We start from the raw sequence: 15,592 nt of genomic DNA on the forward strand, positions 1-15,592 counted from the left end.
TTTTAATTTTCTTGGTTTTTAGATTCATTTGTTGATAGTTACGTATTGGTTGTTCATAATTTTTATCTTTATTTACTTTCTCTTCTGAAAGAACCCCCTTCAACAATTCATATAATTCTGGTTTGGTGGTGATGGACTCCTTTAGCTTTTTTTTATTAGTGAAGCTCTTTATCTGGCCTTCGATTCTGAGTGATAGCTTTGCTGGGTAGATTATCTTTGGCTGTAGGTTCTTACTATTCATCACCTTGAATATTTCTTGCCATTCCCGTCTGGCCTGCATGGTTTCTGTTGAGAAATCAGCTGACATTCGTATAGGTGCTCTTTTATAGGTAACTACCTGCTTTGCTCTTGCTGCTTTTAATATTCTCTCTTTGTCTTTTGCTCTTGGAATTTTAATTATGATTTGTCTTGGTGTGGTCCTCTTTGGATTCCTTTTGTTTGGAGTTCTGTGCGCTTCCTGGACTTGTAAGTCTAATTCTTTCACCAGGTGGGGGAAGTTTTCTGTCACTATTTCTTTCAGTATGTTTTTGATATCTTGCTCTCTCTCATCTTCTGGGACCCCCATAATTCTCATGTTGGTTCGCTTGAAGTTGTCCCAGAGGTTTTTTACATTATCTTCAACTTTCTGGATTCTCTTGTCTACGGAGGAGTGTCTTCTGGCTCTTTATGTTCCAAATCTTTGACTTGATTCTTGCGATCTTCCATTCTGTTTTTAGGACTCTGTATAATATTTTTTATTTCAGACAATGTATTCTTTATTTCTTGTTGATCCCTTATCATTTCTTGTTGATTCCTTATTAATTCTAGTTGATCGCTTTTCATATCCCCATAGGTCTTATCGACCTTTTCTAGGAAATTTTTGATAAACCTTATAAGCGTAGATTTGAACTCTATATCCAGTCGCTTTTTGTCCTCCATTTCTTTAGTATATGATCTATTTCATTGTCGCATTTTCGCAGCTTCCCTGATGGGGCAGAGTTTCAGGGTGGAGCCTACAGGCTTGGCTTCCATCAGCCCCGCCCTATGCGGCTCCTGAGTCTCAGGGTCCTTCAGTACTGGTTGCAAGCACCTTTGAGAGAAAGGTGCCCTCGATTTTCGGCTGCTACCAAACAGTCTAAGCTCTCCCCCAATGAGCCCGAAACTGGGGTTCAGTTCAGTTGGAAGTGGGATTGGAGGTGGCGTTCATAGTAGTCTGGAGCACCTGTCGCCTTCCCGCCAGGGCAATCCCGCTGCACAGCCAACCATTCCTTCTCTGTGCACAATGTGCACGCCTCCGGAACCTCCTTTCGCAGCTCCCCCGGGGTTCCGCCTTACAGCCCAGCTTCCTATGGATGAGCCTGGGTCCCTGGGGTCTGGCCTAGAACTGGGGTTCAGAGCAGTTGAAGCTGGGCCCAGCACAGTCGGAGCTTTTATCTCCTTCCCACTAGGGAACACCAGCCAGGCACTCAGCCTCCTCTCTGGCTCCGTCCTCTCCGCACGCCGCGTGTCTCCGTACCTTAGGCTTTTACAGCTCCTCCGCGCTGGTTTTCTCCTTGCTTCTCGTTGTAGAATTTCCAGTCAGTCGACTTTCCTGTAGTTCTGGGTAATGTCCATTTTATATTTTAGTTGTATTTTATTGAAATTGTTGTGTGCGGCTGCGGCTAGGTGTTTGCCTGTGCAGCCATCTTGGATTCTCCAGCAATGGGAAAGATTTTAAAGGAAGGAAAATGGGTGCCACATCAATTGAATGAAAGACAAATGGAAAACTGAACATTCATCAGTAAAATGTTGCTTCAATGGTGTGAAAGAAAGTCTTGTTTTGCATCGAATTGTGACTGGTGATGAAAAGTGGATTTATTTTGAGAATCCCAAATACACAAAATCATGGGCTGATCCAGGCCAACTCTCAACATTGACTGCAAGGCCAAATCGCTTCAGAAAGAAGACAATGCTCTGCATTTGGTGGGACCAGGAAGGTGTGGTGTATTATGAGCTTCTTAAACCAGGTGAAACAGTTAATACTGATTGCTACTGACAACAAATAATCAATGTGAACCAAGCTTTGATTGTGAATGACCAGAATGTTTCAGAAAACGTGACAAAGTAATTTTGCTTCATGATGACGCACCATCACACACTTCAAAACCAGTTCAAGACACGTTAAAAATCTTGCCTGAGAAGTATATGTCTGTGTTCACCAGACCTTGCTCCTTCAGATTACCACTTGTTCCAATGGATGGCACATGCACTTTCTGAGCAGCACTTCAGAACGTACGAAGAAGTGGAAAATGGGGTCTCTGAATGGTTTGCCTCAAAACAAGAAAACTTCTATTGGGATGGTATCCACAAATTGCCTGAAACATGGGGAAATGTGTAGCTAGCGATGGACATTACTTTGAATGAAGCACTTTTGATGCTTCTCTTGAAATTGCCATGTTTTCTTTGATTACAAAATCTGCATTATTAACCGGTACACCTAGTAAAATAATTACTACAAAGAAAAGTTTACAATCCTGTGCTCTGACTTATAGGGTAGAAATTGAGGGAGGACATAAGGGATTTCTGTCACTCTTGAATTGCACTAATATCCTATGGAATTTTTCTTATACTCTGATGAATGTTTCTTTGTTTTCAGTGCCATTTGTTTGTTTTTCACCCCCCTTCCTTTTTTTTTTTTTTCCGGTAAAATTGACATACAACATTTTATTAGTTTCAAGTGTAAAACATAATTTGATATTTGTATATATTGGGAAATGATCACCATTATACGTGAAGTTAACTTAGTTACAAAACTATTTTTTCTTGTGACAAAAACTTGAGTAACATTTTAAAGAATTTTTTTAAAAAAGAAAAAGCTTTAAAGTTTTACTCTGTTAATGCCTTTCCAATATGTAACACAGGGTTCTTAACTATGGCCACATGATATACATCTCCAGGACCTCTTTCTTTTATAACTGGAAGTACCTTTTGACCTTCTTTACCCATCTTGCCATCATTATTCTTCTCCTTCCCCTGCCCCCCCACCTCTGGCAAATGCCAGTTTATTTTCTATATCTATGAGCCTGTTTGTATTTATTTATTTGTTTGTTTAGATTCCACATATAAGTGAGAACGTATGAGATTTGTCTTTGTCTGTCTTATTTCACTTAGCATAGTGCCCTCAGTGTCCACTGATGTAGTTATAAATGACAAAATTTAATTCTTTTTATGGCAAAATAAACATTGCAGATTGTGTTCATTTATTAGCTATTGTAAATAGTGCTGCGATGAACACAGGGTTGCATATTACTTTGGAGTTGGTGTTTTGGTTGTTTTCAGATAAATATCCAGAAGTGGAATTGCTGGATCATATGTAATTCTATTTTTAATTGTTTGAGGAACCTCTATTCTGCTTTTCATGGTGGCTGTATCTTTTACATTCCCACCCACTGGGCACAGGGGCCCCCTTTTCTCTGTTACCTCACCATCATGTTACTTTTTGTCTTTTGATAAGTACTTTTCACAGGTATGGATGATAGCGCACTGTGGTTTTCATTTGCATTTTCCTGATGATTAGTGATGTTGGGCATCCTTTCAAGTATGAGTTGTCACCCACATGTCTTCTTTAAAAAAATGCCTATTGAGAACCTCTGCCCATTTTTTTTTATCAAGTTGTTTACTTGCTGTTGAGGTATATGAATATTTTTAAAATGTATTTGGATACTAACCCTTCATCAGATATATAATTTGCATATATTTTCTTCCATTCCATCGGTTGCTTTTTCATTTTTTGATGATTTCGTTTGTTTGCAAAACCTTTTTTTTCCTTTTTTTTTTTTTTTTTTTTTGTTTTTTATTTTTTTTTTTTTATTTGTGTAGTCCTTCTTGTTTTGTTGCCTAGAAGAATTTTCACAGGTATGAGATGATAGCTGTGGAATTGTTTCAATGCAATTTTTTGGCCTTATTTACAAAATAATATGGATTCAATTCTACACGTTTTGGAAACCCTGTTGATGCACATTTAGGGTGATGTCATAGTTCTGTTTTTGTTTGAATCTCTTCTCTGCCACTTTGCAGCCATTCGACCTCTTCAAGTGATGATGATCTTTGATGGCATTGTTTTGGTGATAGGATCTCCCCAATTGCAGAAGGGATCAGGAGAAATAGTATGTGAGGATCGCTCCTTTTAAGGTGTAATTGTGAAGAGTCAGAGCTAGATCTGTAACTTACAAAGGGTGAAGAGAAGGATTTGGGAGTTGTTTTTTGTTTTTGGCTGGGAATTTTAGGGCCAAAAGATTTTCAACATATTATTTATCGAAGAGAAGGAAACTGAGGATTAATTTGTGATTGAAGATATAAAAGAATGAGGGAGTCATTGTTTAAAAGGTTGGGATGAGATCAAGAACAAGGATGAAAATTTTTTTCTTGACAGAAGACTGTGATCCTGGAATAGGCAAGTAAGTGTACATAGAATTTTTTAAAAATATATATTTTTATTTATTTCAGAGAAGAAGAGAGAGGAGAGAGAGAGAGAAACACCAATGAAGAGAGAGAATCATTGATCGGCTACCTCTTGCATGTCCCCTACTGGGGATTGAGCCCACAACCTGGGCATGTGTCCTTAAAATGAATCGAACCTGAGATTCTTCAGTCCACAGGCTGACGCTCTATCTATTGAGCTAAACCAGCTAGGGCTGTACATAGAACTTTTAGCTAGAGGAGAGTTCTCAGGATTCTTTGTATGGTAGGCTAAGAAATAATCTACTGAGATTAAGGGTCTGCACGAATAGGAATACATTAGGGGAGAGTTTATAGGAATTTTTAGAGACAGCCATTATAAGGAATGTGATAGGGAGGAAACTAATGATGAATAAAGGGATTGTTGAGTAACATTAAGTGCTTAGTCAAGGTTGAAGTGAGATATCAGGCATTTGAAGTGGAGCCAGTCCCACTTTCTCCAGCAGTGCTTGGTACAGCTGAATCAAGACATAGCAAGAAGTTTCATAAGGAAAAATACACCTTTAATACTAAATTACTTTTTAACAGAAGGTAGGACTTGAGGGATCCTGAGAATATGATAACTCACAGACATTCAATGCATATGGTATAAGCAGCAAAAATGTAAAAGCCAATTCCCTCGTCTGTTTTTAAATTCAAGCAAGTACCATGTTAAGTAGAATCTGTGCCCCCACCACTTAGAATATCCAACTTTGGGGGTGCCACTTGAAAACAAGACAGATGCTAGCTATCCTTGGCTAGGAAAGCTATGTCTCTTGCAGGTGGTCTCACGTAATCAGGTCCATGAGATGGACTTTATTGGAGGACAAATACAGAAATTGGCAGATGGTCACTGGAATGAAAACTCCTCAGTGCCTAGAATAGTTTCTGGCACCTGCTAGGCAAATGATAAATATTGAATATATGCATATGAACAAGTTTATCCATGTCGTCCTGAAGCGCTAGTCCTACCAGATACTGTAAAATATGGGAAGTCCTGGTTACATTGGCTATTTGGTAGTCCTGCCCCAGTCATTCAGCATATCAGTAGAATAAAAGCAAACTTTCATATTCATGCCAAAATGATGCAACGTTTTTACTGGCTCTGCTTTTCTTCTGCTCCCCCTCACCCCCCATATTCCCTCTCCTCCTCTCCTAAAAGCTGTGGGATACTGGGACTTTAATTCAAGTGAAAACAAAATCTAGGTTGATGATCTAAGACTTAAAAGAACCAACAATTGGATCATTTATCTTCCTTTTATTAACTTGTATAAGCTGTCTGTAGATGTTGGAAATTAAACCTTTATCAGTGATAACATTTGCAAATATGTTTTGTTGATGGTTTCTTTTGCTGTAAAAAAGCTTTTTATTTTGATGTAGTCCCATTTGTTTATTTTCTCTTTAGCTTCCATTGCCCTAGGGGCAGTATCAGTGAAGAAGTTCTTTTGGCATATGTCTGAGATTTTGCTGCCTATGGATGCAACCACTGTGGAGAACAGTATGGAGTTTCCTCAACAAACTGAAAACGGAACTCCCATTTGACCCAGTAATCTCACTCCTAGGAATATATCCCAAGAAACTAGAAACACCAATCAAAAAGGATATATGCACCCCTGTGTTCATAGCAGCACAATTTACAATAGCTAGGATTTGGAAACAGCCTAGGTGCCTGTCAGCAGATGATTGGATCAAAAAACTATGGTACATTTACACAATGGAATACTATGCTGCCATAAAAAAGAAGGAAATCTTATCATTTGCAGCAACGTGGATAGAATTGGAGAACATTATGCTGAGTGAAATAAGCTAGTCAATGAAAGAAAAACACCACATGATCTCATTCATTTATAGATAATAAGGAACATTATAAACCGATGAACAAAAAGATAGATACAGAGACAGTAAAGCAACAAACAGAATGTCAAATTACAGTGGGGAGGGGAGAGAGATATGGAGGAGATAAGAGATCAACCGAAAGACTTGTATGCATGCATATAAGCATAATCAATGGACGTAAAACTGAGGAGGGAGGGCATGTATGGAAGGGAGGGAATTGGTAAGATCTGTACACATATAATACCTTAAGAAAAAAAAAAAAAAAAAAAGAACCAACAAGCCCATTAATGCACTATTGTTTCATAAGCAGTACTACCTAGCATGTTTGTTGATTAATTTTGTTGGTGGTTATTAATTTATTCATCAAACCTTTGCGGTCACCACGTCTTGAGCCAAGCTTGGCATAGAAGTGATTAAAAGTGGTACCTTCATTCTTTAAAAGTCCGTTGTGATAGAGACAGCATCCCATGGACCCGAGTTAAGGTAGCCCATTTTCCAGAGACACACCTTTTCCCTCGCCAGGTACAGTAATCTGGTAGAGATAAGCAATGGCTCCACATGGTGCCTGATAATCGAGTTTCATTTTGTTTGTAAGGAGCTATGAAGAGTTTGTCATGGTGTTTGTGATAATGGGTTTGACATACAGCTTTCACGGACAAGATCCAGCCATTTCATTATGTTTTACTGTACAGGATGGCAGGGGATGACTTTCCGTGGATGACAATTTTGTAATTCTTCTTGCTTCCTTTCTACCGTGGATGGAGGAAGTACTTGCTATGCCTGGGGTTGGGGCTGAGTAGTCAGTTGCATCAGTAAAGGACCATTCCATCATTCTGTGGAGTAGGCCACAGCCCTTGAGTCATTTCTTGTTCCCAAACACTTTAGCTTTTCTACCCAAATATACACAAGGTGATCCGAATGTTGATATGCGTTACATAGGTGTGCGCATTCATCAGAACTCATCAAATTGTACAGTTAAGACCTGTGCATTTCACTCTATGTAAATTCTCCCCTTCTCCTCCCTCCCTCCCTCATTACCAAGTACATAAAGTCCTCCCTCCCCCTGGGCCTTTGTATGGGCTGTTTTCACCTGGAAACTCTTACTATAACTCCAGATTTGGCCTGTGGGCTGCAGTTTGCCACTGCCTGGATTGGGAAATAATTTGTGGCCTTGTTTTCCTGGTTCTCATTGTCCTTCCCTTAAGCACATCTCCTGCAGCCAGGGCCAGCCATTCAGAACTGAAATATAAATGACTTGAGAAGCATTGTTACCCATGATTACCTGGGTCTGTGCTCATTAATTGTACAGAATTTCCATGTCTTTTAAGACTTTAATAGTGAATGACAATGTTAAGGATGTATTTTGTACTTTCCACTGGATTATTTCAGGGCTTGGCTTTTATTTTGTCCCGTCCTGCCCCAACAGCTGAGAACATATCTCTACTGCTGATGGTGGCCAGAAGTACATATGCTGTAAAAGCAAAAAACATTGGCATTCCACTTACTGCACAGCCACGAGTGTAACTAACACCCAGTGGAAAGAGAAAGCAACAGAAATTACCCACTAGACAGACAGCTTCATTTTTAAAATCATTATAAAGTCTTATTCCTCCACAAAACGGTCCCCTCGCCCACAGTTTTTCTCACTCTTCCCAGACAGTTTGGTATGCTGGCAAAATTCTTCCACTCAAATATCACATGCTTTGGGCTATGTTGCGTGAATGACAAGTGATGAAAATTCAGTGCAAAATATGTAGCCTTTATTGCTGTAATTGAAACAAAGTGATCAGAAATTGTACTGTGCTGCATTTTAATTAGATGTATAAGTAGTTCAAATACACTGAGTGGCCAGATTATTATGATCTCTGAATGCATAATAATCTGGCCACTTAGTGTGTGTGTGTGTGTGTGTGTGTGTGTGTGTGAGTGTATTAGAGGCCCAGTGCATTAATTTGTGCATAGGTGGGGTCTGGCCAGGGGAAGGGGACATGGGCAGTTGGCCAGCCTGCCTGCTGGTCGAACTCCTTGTCAAGGAGATAATTTGCATATTAGCCTTTTATTATATAGGATATACACTGAGTGGCCAGATTATTAAGCGTTCAGACATCATAATAATCTGGCCACTCAGTGTATATGACTGCCATTGCTGTTAATTTTATACAACTAAAAATCTTTGTTTTACTTCTTCTGACTTTAATGGAATGTCATCCATATCAGTGCTAACAGTTTTCTCCTTACCATTTCATTGTTTTTATCACTTGGCATGTGTGCAGAGAGAACAAATCTGAACCACACTCCCTAGTTCTTGGAGCGCTCTCGCTCCCTGCATTGCCCCTTCTCTCTCCATCCATGGTCGGTGGCTGCAGTGTCCAATCCCAGTGCTTGTGCACACTCTTACTCCCAGTACACACATGCAGGGGTCTCCCGAGCAGTGCTTCTCCAGCCATCTCTGCTGAAGGACCAGTTTTTTGTTTTGTTTTTCTTTTGTCTTTTCTTTCTTTTTTATTGACTTCAGAGAGGAAGGGGGAGGAGGGAGGGAGAGAGAAAGGGAGGAAGGCAGGCAAGGAGGAATGGATAGATAGATGATGAGGAATAATCATGGATCAGCTGCCTCGTGCACATCCCACACTGGGGATTGGTACCACACTGGGGATTTAGCCCACAACCCAGGCATGTGCCCTGATTAAGAATCGAACCATGACCTCCAGGATCACAGGTCGACACTCAACCACTGCGCCACCCCACCTAGGCTTGTTTTGTTTTTCAATCTATCATGGAGTGATTCTTTCTGTAAAATCCAACTTTAAAAAATGGCTAGGTCAGAAAAATTGGATATCACAGGAAGGTCAGGTTGCTATAAAATATTCTAAATACTTACAGTTTCTGGACTTATCACATGGTGGACCAGCACCGGTGGGTGGATGAACACTAGCTCACAGACCACCTTTTAAATAGCATGACTTTACAGCAGCCTTTCTCCAATGCTTTTGACCCAGTGTAAGATATACTTTCTGGTATGATGCTGCAATACATATATATCCACGCCCACATGTACACGCACATTCTGAATCACTGGGATGGCAGGTACATAGAAGGCAGGAACAGTTTTCTTTTTCTGCTTGTTGTCTTCACTCTTCTATCCCTAGTGCCCGGCACGGGGTAGGCCTGCCATACTTACTGCATGCAGATGTGTGTACATAATCGAATCAAACGTTTCACAGAACAGTACTTAACCTTTTTTTCCTGTAAGACACTCTGATGTTGTCTATTTTGCTAAATAAATGAAGATGGCACTCTACAAAGTTTACTTCATTTCCTTCTAATCTTAGGGTCATGACCCATGACTTATAAAACACTCCTGTAGAGGCTGCTCGTAGATAGGCAGTTTGTCCTTCCCCTCCTTTCCAGAGCCTGGAGTAGCTGTTCTGTACCCCTGACTTCAGTCTAGGTCCCACATCCCAGAACTGCTTATCTCTTAGCCAGTGGAGCCTGGATTGGTAGACATGGGTAGGATACTAGGAGCCAGATGGAGTCTATAGATTTTTTTAAAGAACAGAGAAGAGATGGGTGGGGGTTAGGGTTAGAGTGTTTGAAAGATCAGAAGTTACAGCCTGCTCAGGCCTCCTGATACTCCTCCACTATATTGGGAGCTAAGTTTGCAAACCCTTAGGAATCACATCGTTCCGAAGTAGCACAGTGAATTTGGCTCACCACAGTCTTGAACAGTGTAAAAATTCGCCCTGTGAGATTATAGATAGGAAGGGTACCAAGAGCAATGAACAAATTTATCCACATTTATCTTAAAAGTTAAGATGAGGAGATAGGTTTCTGGTTTATGCAGTTAAGAGGGAGGTCATACTGTGAGCCAAAACAGGGACTGTGAGGGTTGGAACAGTTATGACATAAAACACACACACACACACACACACACACACAGAGAGAGAGAGAGAGAGAGAGAGAGAGAGAGAGAGAGAGAGAGAGCGCGAGAGAGTTTGTGTGTGTGTGTCCCTTGGAGCAGAGCACCACGCTGCAAGCCTTTGATGTTCTCCACATGAGGTCCAGGGATCAGAGATCACAAACAGCCTCTGTTTTCATGGAGCTCACAGCTTAATCAAGGAGACAGATACTGTTAAATGAAGGCTCTTGTTGGAGGCTGGTCATCCTAGTCAGGGCAAACGAGCTGTGTGATTAATACCTACTGACTTCAGTGAGAAGCACACCTGGGAACATGAGTTTTGGCCTCATATCTTACTTCCTGAGTTACCTTAGACAAATTTAGAACTTCGTGAAGACATAGTACCAACAACACTAGCTAGGGAGACATGGGGCATTCTTTCCATTTATCACAGTATCGTCAGACTTACTGATATTTAATACATACCAGTTTTTCAAATAGCAGCAACGTCCTCTTATCCAAAAAGTAAAGGATCTTGGTTTATTGTATGAACCTTTGTATTCATCCTTTCTGGTTGTCATCTCTAAATATTAATAGCGTGCAGATGAAAAGCTCATTTCCTTTTATCTTCCCTTGCTGCTTCATTTATTTCAGCACTTCCCAGCTTTGCCCCAGCAATTTTGTTGCTCTTTATGTTAGTGAGCAAGAGAAGTAACTTCTACTAATACACAGTCATTTATACTCCCCTTTCTTATGGTCTGCCTTACAGTTCTCTGTGAGAGGCTCTTCTGTTTTCTGAGTGTGTTTGTGTTTATGCAGGTGGTTAGTATAACAAGTATTTTCTTATTTGGTTTGTAAATATTTGCTGAGCCTTTGGTATGTTTGAAGTTATGATAGAAAAAAGTGAAAATACTTAAGACAACATATCATGATGAAGGGTGTTTGACAATCCTGTTGTCTAAAGATATGAATGGAAAAAAGTAATATTTTATTATGGAAAATCTCAAATATATGAAACACCTGTGGGTGATTTATATGAAAATATATTGGTTTTATAATGACCATATGATTTTGGCACTTCACCAACCTAGTGGAATGGGTGCAAACATGTTCTTTCATTTTTATTTTTTTATTTTTATTTTACTTTTATTTTTAAATAAATTTTTATTCATATTATTACAAATGTTTCTCCCCCCCCCCCCACCATTGCTCTCCTCCACCAGGTTCCCATCCCACCCTCTGCCCTTTCCCCACCCCCCATTGTCCTCATCCATAGGTGCACAGTTTATGTTCAGTCTCTTCCCACATCCCCCTCTCCCCTTTTCCCCAAGAATCGTCAGTTCACTCCCCTTCCATACCTCTGATTCTATTGTATTATATTCAACAATTAATATTGTTCATCAGATTTTTTTTTATTCCCTTGGTTTTTAGATTCACTTGTTGATAGTTACGTATTTGTTGTTCATAATTTTTATCTTTATTTACTTTCTCTTCTGGAAGAACCCCCTTCAGCAATTCATATAATTCTGGTTTGGTGGTGATGGACTCCTTTAGCTTTTTTTTATTAGTGAAGCTCTTTATCTGGCCTTCGATTCTGAGTGATAGCTTTGCTGGGTAGATTATCTTTGGCTGTAGGTTCTTACTATTCATCACCTTGAATATTTCTTGCCATTCCCGTCTGGCCTGCATGGTTTCTGTTGAGAAATCAGCTGACATTCGTATAGGTGCTCTTTTATAGGTAACTACCTGCTTTGCTCTTGCTGCTTTTAATATTCTCTCTTTGTCTTTTGCTCTTGGAATTTTAATTATGATTTGTCTTGGTGTGGTCCTCTTTGGATTCCTTTTGTTTGGAGTTCTGTGCGCTTCCTGGACTTATAAGTCTAATTCTTTCACCAGGTGGGGGAAGTTTTCTGTCACTATTTCTTTCAGTATGTTTTTGATATCTTGCTCTCTCTCATCTTCTGGGACCCCCATAATTCTCATGTTGGTTCGCTTGAAGTTGTCCCAGAGGTTTTTTTACATTATCTTCAACTTTCTGGATTCTCTTGTCTTCTTGCTTCTGCGGAGGAGTGTCTTCTGGCTCTTTCTGTTCCAAATCTTTGACTTGATTCTTGCGATCTTCCAATCTGTTTTTAGGACTCTGTATAATATTTTTTTATTTCAGACAATGTATTCTTTATTTCTTGTTGATCCCTTATCATTTCTTGTTGATTCCTTATTAATTCTAGTTGATCCCTTTTCATATCCTCATAGGTCTTATCGATCTTTTCTAGGAAATTCTTGAAAAACCTTATAAGTGTAGATTTGAACTCTATATCCAGTCGCTTTTTGTCCTCCATTTCTTTAGTTTGTGATCTATTTCGTTGTCGCATTTTCGCAGCTTCCCTGATGGGGCAGAGTTTCAGGGTGGAGCCTACAGGCTTGGCTTCCATCAGCCCCGCCCTATGCGACTCCTGAGTCTCAGGGTCCTTCAGTACTGGTTGCAAGCACCTCTGAGAGAAAGGTGCCCTCGATTTTCACCTGCTACCAAACAGTCTAGGCTCTCCCCCAATGAGCCTGAAACTGGACTTCATTTCAGTTGGAAGTGGGATTGGAGGTGGCGTTTAGAGCAGTCTGAAGCCCCTGTCTCCTTCCCGCCAGGCCAATCCTGAGGCACAGCCAACTGTCCCTTCTCTGTGCGCAATGTGCTCACTGCCGGGACCTTCTTTCGCTGCCCCCCCCCCCCCCCGGGGTTCTGCCTTACAGCCCAGTTCCCTCTGGATGAGCCTGGGTCCCTGGGGTCTGGCCTAGAACTGGGGTTCAGAGCAGTCGGAACTGGGGCCCAGCACAGTCGGAGCTTTTATCTCCTTCCCACTAGGGAACGCCAGCCAGGCAATCTGCCCCCCTTCCTCTCTGGCTCCGTCCTCTCTGCTCGTGCCGCGTGTTTCTGTACCTTAGTCTTTTCAGCTCCTCTGCACTTCCTTCTGGTTTTCTCCTTGCTTCTCGTTGTAGAATTTCCAGTCAGTCAATTTTCCTGTAGTTCTGGGTAATGTCCATTTTATATTTTAGTTGTATGTTATTGAAATTGTTGTGTACGGCTGCGGCTAGGTGTTTACCTGTGCAGCCATCTTGGATTCTCTCATTTTTCTTTTTTTTTTAATGCCATCAGCTTATTGGTCTAGTTAAGGATTACTTTATTTTTTAAGTTTGTTTTTTATTGTTGACCATATTACAGGTGTCCATATTACAGTTTGTTTTTTATTGTAGAATAGGATAATGTTACTCCATATACTTATCACTCACCTTCAACCATGATCAAAGCATGGCTAATCTTATTTCATCTATATCTTCATCCTATTCCCCTTCTTATTATTTCAAAGAAAATTCCACATATTATATTATTTAATTCATAAATATTTTACTAATCATCTCTAAAAGTCAGAGCTTTGCCGAAACCAGTTTGGCTCAGTGGTAGAGCATCGGCCTGGGGGCTGAAAGGTCCTGGGTTCGATTCCGGTCGGGCATGTACATTGGTTATGGGTGCATCCCCAGTGGGGGGTGTGCAAGAGGCAGCTGGTGGATGTTTCTTTCTCGTCGATGTTTCTGGCTCTTATCCCTCTCCTTTCCTCTGTAAAAAATCAATAAAGTATATTTTAAATAAAAAATAAAAGTATGAGCTTTTACAAAAAGAACTATTAAAACGTCAAAATTAAAATAATTCCTTAATAACACCAAATACAGTCAGTGTTCAAATTCCCAGTTATATCATCAACTAGCGGCCTGGTGCACGAATTCGTGCAGTGGTGGTGTCCAGCTGGCCCACCCCAATAGGGTCGATTGGGGGTGAGGCTGGTTGAGGGTAAAGGCCACAGGCTTTTGGCTAGCTGGCCCCATCCCCTGGTCAAACTCCGGGTTGAACTCCTGGTCCAACTCCTAGTCGAGGGAACAATTTGCATATTAGCCTTTTATTATATATTGTAGGATATTTTACTTATTTTACAGTTTGGCAAATTTTTTAATGTGCTATAATATTAGATATCACCCCTGCTGCTAACATCCCCATCCTTTTTGTTTTCAGCACTTGGCCTGTCCCTTGATCCCCGCTTCTTACCATGTTTTCTTTTTCACGTGACTTTGAATTGATTTTCCCGGGATGTTAGAACAGATTGAAGGTGAAAGGATTTGGACTAACACAGTGGGGAGGAGAAAGTATGTGATGACAGATACAAAGCAGACAACCAGAACGCAAGGAGGATTGCTTAAGAATCCTAACATGTTGCAGACATCAGGACTTAGTGGAAGTTTAAAGGGAGTGTTTTTCAGGTTAAAACATAATTGCCTCTTCAGAGCTGTGATTCTTGGATCAAAGTAAGAAGCGGGGGCTGTGGAGAGTAGCTCTGCCCTTGTTTACCTTGGTAGCCAGTTCCAGCCTCATCTGGGTGGGGCGTGTGTCCCAGGAGGAAAGTCCTGTGATGGAGTGTGCTCTAGAATCACATGAACAGCTTGTAAAACCCAGGCTGGTGGGCCCAAGGATGTACATTCTGACTAACTCCCAGGTGATGCTGCTGTGGGTCCAGGAACCACAGCTTGATAACCACTGATGGTCCTTCCTACTACCTGTTGGTCTTTCCGTTTTTAAGACATTTTATCTTTCCTAAGATTGTGTTGCTGCATACATTGGAACCCATTGTGTAATTGATATAACATCCCTAGTGAGCATCTTTGGGGGAAAATTGGTGAGAAACCTGTGGGTGATTTATATGAAAATATACTGTTTTTATAATAACCATGTGATTTTGGTGCTTCACCAGCCTAGTGGAATGGGTGTAAACATGCTCTTCCATTTTTCTTTTTTTCAAAATGCCATCGGCTTATTGGTCTCGTTAAGGATTACTTTAGTTTATTTTTTATGTTTATTTTTTATTGTTGACCATATTACAGGTGTCCCCTATCCCCCTCTCCATTCCCCACTGCATGGACAGTCTCTCTTTCAATTAAGGATTTTTTCTCTCTTTAGTCTTAATCTCAGTGAACTGTATCCATCTCACGGCACAAAATTAGAAGTTCTCTTTCAAGCCTAAACATTCTACCTAAGGAAAGCTGAGAAGAAAGCTAGGACAAATGTCATTCTCAAGAAAGCGAGAGTTTAAAACAAACTTTGTAATTTTCTCACAGCCTGACTTTCTTCACGGACACTGGGCAGCTAGCCCGACCTAAAACATCAGTTAGTCAGCAACTCTGCAAAAACTTGTGTTTTTTCCTGCCAAACTTTTAGCCACCACACCCATTGCTGGAACTTTCCCTGGTATTTTACCCCATTCAAGTCTGCTCTAAATGGGTCCTACCCAAGCTTGAAATATACCCCAAACTTGCTTCTGTTGGGTCTCTTTTTGTCCCTTACTCTAAAATATGAATATTATTTCCAAG

General features: G+C 40.5%; 1 protein-coding gene across 12 annotated transcripts in view; it reads left to right on the top strand.

Annotated features, from left to right (window-relative positions):
* PPFIBP1 (PPFIA binding protein 1) overlaps positions 1–15,592 on the top strand; it is a 169,445-nt gene that overhangs the window by 90,253 nt on the left and 63,600 nt on the right. The window contains exon 1 of one of the 12 annotated variants that reach the window (XM_045587878.1): positions 6,795–6,813. The exons of the other annotated variants lie outside the window; for them this stretch is intronic. The gene's annotated coding sequence lies outside the window, so the exon portion shown is untranslated. Of the gene's footprint in view, positions 1–6,794; positions 6,814–15,592 lie in introns of those variants that run through there. 12 annotated transcript variants of the gene reach the window in all.

The sequence above is a fragment of the Pipistrellus kuhlii genome, unplaced genomic scaffold, assembly GCF_014108245.1.
Source record: "Pipistrellus kuhlii isolate mPipKuh1 unplaced genomic scaffold, mPipKuh1.p scaffold_m20_p_3, whole genome shotgun sequence".
Lineage (NCBI taxonomy): Eukaryota > Metazoa > Chordata > Mammalia > Chiroptera > Vespertilionidae > Pipistrellus > Pipistrellus kuhlii.